This window comes from Penaeus japonicus, unplaced genomic scaffold (genome assembly GCF_977035675.1).
Source record: "Penaeus japonicus unplaced genomic scaffold, GWHDUDI00000001_assembly GWHDUDI00000019, whole genome shotgun sequence".
Taxonomy (NCBI): domain Eukaryota; kingdom Metazoa; phylum Arthropoda; class Malacostraca; order Decapoda; family Penaeidae; genus Penaeus; species Penaeus japonicus.
In genome coordinates, this window is record NW_028234421.1 from 24,073,915 (window position 1) to 24,076,414 (window position 2,500).

General features: G+C 44.8%; 1 protein-coding gene across 3 annotated transcripts in view; it reads right to left on the reverse strand.

The window, feature by feature from the left end:
- sprt (PDZ domain-containing protein sprite) overlaps positions 1-2,500 on the reverse strand; it is a 66,408-nt gene that overhangs the window by 17,775 nt on the left and 46,133 nt on the right. The window contains exon 1 of one of the 3 annotated variants that reach the window (XM_043007957.2): positions 778-889. The exons of 1 other annotated variant lie outside the window; for it this stretch is intronic. The gene's annotated coding sequence lies outside the window, so the exon portion shown is untranslated. Of the gene's footprint in view, positions 1-669; positions 890-2,500 lie in introns of those variants that run through there. One more of the 3 variants, XM_086547554.1, reaches the window with a different exon arrangement.

Genomic DNA, 2,500 nt, shown 5'->3' on the forward strand with positions numbered 1-2,500 from the left:
ATTTCCTTCTTTTTTTTTAATGAGGAATTCGGTTTATAAGCCTTTCATGACGGCCAGGGGTTTGGGAAGGTAAAAAATGATGACCTTCCTTAGAGTACAGCACCATCCGTCTAGCATGACCCACTCACTCCTTGAGGGCATCAGCTTCGTGTCTGACCCTTGCGACTGCCTGGCTATAATTTAGTTCTTTATGCACATCGGCCGGCGAAAAGCGTGGGAAAATACACTGGAATGTCTTTGTATGAACACACATCCATGCTTGGTTTCGTTCTTGCAATATGTTAATTCACTCTCTGCAAACTAATATTCACTCTATAAGGGAGTAATGTCATAAGCAATTTCACTGCAGATGATCGTGGTAGGTATACACTCGCGCACACATACACGCACACATATCCGCACATGAAATGTAAAAATGTAACGATGAAAGCTCTGCTGTGTACGTGGCCTTACTCCATGGTGTTTCTGACCCAAGGTTGTCACTGAGCATGACACTTTTGTTCCAGAAAACTGATCCTACATTCACTATTATCATCACGTATTTCTTAGGGGAAAGAGTTGGCTTAATAAACAAAATCACCCCCACTGCAATTATTTTCCAAATCCCGCTTATACGGCAATACACAATTGCACTATTAACCAAGTACCTTCGTTAATGACCACACTCACATGAACACCATCAAACACATCCACCATAACCACTCCCTCCACAAAATTAAGAAAATGGTGCTTTAACCGAAGCCCCATCACAGGCGTTCGACACTCCACCACCCTCACACAATATCCGCACTCGGCCGACGCGCGAACTCCCAGCGACGAGACGAGAGCCAAGTGTCTCTTAACGGGGACACAGCACGCTCTGGTCTGATGAGACGATGGTGGTGGTCAGTGCGGCGGCGGCGGCGGGTGACTAGAGGCGAAACTAGTGGAGGAACCTGACGTAGAAAAACGCTGGGGGAGGAGGTGTGTGTGTGTGTGTTGCGCGGGCGGTGGGGGTCGGTTACGGGGCTCGAGGCACCGCACCACGCTGGCGATGGACGGTTCGGATGTTGAGACGGACGGTATTGGGGGGTGGGGGTGGTAGGGGGGGTTTGGGGGCTAGGGGTGATGGGGTTGAATGGAAGGATTGGGCAGAATCGAAGGAATGTGCAATGGTAAGCGTATGTAGGGTATGGCGAGGTAAGATTTGAAATGAAGTGAAAATATATTTGAAAAAAAAGATAATGACAATTATCGTGGGTGAAGGTATGATTTGTAATAAGAGTTTTTTTTTAATGTAATGAAATTGAGAAGAAACGAGAAGAGTCTGTGACGGAAGGAGAGACGAAAAAGACCGTGTAATGAACGGGATCGAAGGAAACTTTCGAAGGCAAGGGAAAGAAGTGTGTGTGTGTGTGTGTGTGCGTGCGTGCGTGTGTGCGTGCGTACGAGCGAGCGAGCGTGCGTTCATGCATGCGTTCGTCCGTGAGGAAAGGTGACGCAAGCAAGAGAGAATGTTCAAAAGAAGTACAAAAAGAAATTAGCAAACGGATCAGAGAATTATGAACATGGCGAAGTAGGAACACCCACGCAGCTATTGATATAACGGAATCTGATCTGAATAATTTCACCTCCAAACGGCCTGAGATCTTATGGTAACACGCAAATGTTCATAAGTCATGAGTTGGGCAACCACGCGTGCCAGCTTTGCACGGAGAACGTGTCTGAGGGAGGAACGATGAGGCGTCCAACCGGTGCAACCTTCCGCACGGGCCAGAAAGGAACACCAGTATTATTGACATAGGAATCATGGATGTATTCCCTCTCTTTTTTCTGTCATTTTCTAACTGAATCCCAGTTAGTATCTGTATCATTTTTAGAACCCGTTTATACCAATGATCCCTATTCATATTTATGCAAAGCAGCAATTCGCACTACTTCTGCAAAGTAAAGTCATTTACACGCTATGCAAACTTGAGATAAATAATCCCAAATCAGCAAGTCGTACAAATACATACATTAGATCACCCATAAATCTGAACGTGAGATTACCCTTTGAATGCAAAGCCTTGACAAGCACGCGTCTGACCACTGATACTCAGCTTAACAATTCGAAGCAACAAACTGAAACAATACAAGTGAAGCTTTTGAACCTTACCCTTTTACATCGTCCAGTTAACGATTACTTTCTACCTCCGGCTCTAACCTTGTATTTTCCCGATAGCAAAAAGGAACTACATAGATTTATCGGGAGAAGCTATTTATAAGTATATATATATATATATATGCAAGAATCATCCATGCAGGGAAGGTGACTCGTATCTAGCATACTGGTGAAAGTGCATTTTCGTTAATGGCCAGTGTCAGATTCTAGCTTGGAGACTTTAAAGACGGTTATTGTTCTCTTATCGCAACAACACTGGTATTTTTTGTGAATGCCGAGATTATGCTGTTGTTCTAACTGGTGAACTAACATCGTGTTTTGCCCAGTAGTGGTAAGAAAGAAGGGGGAAGGGAGGGA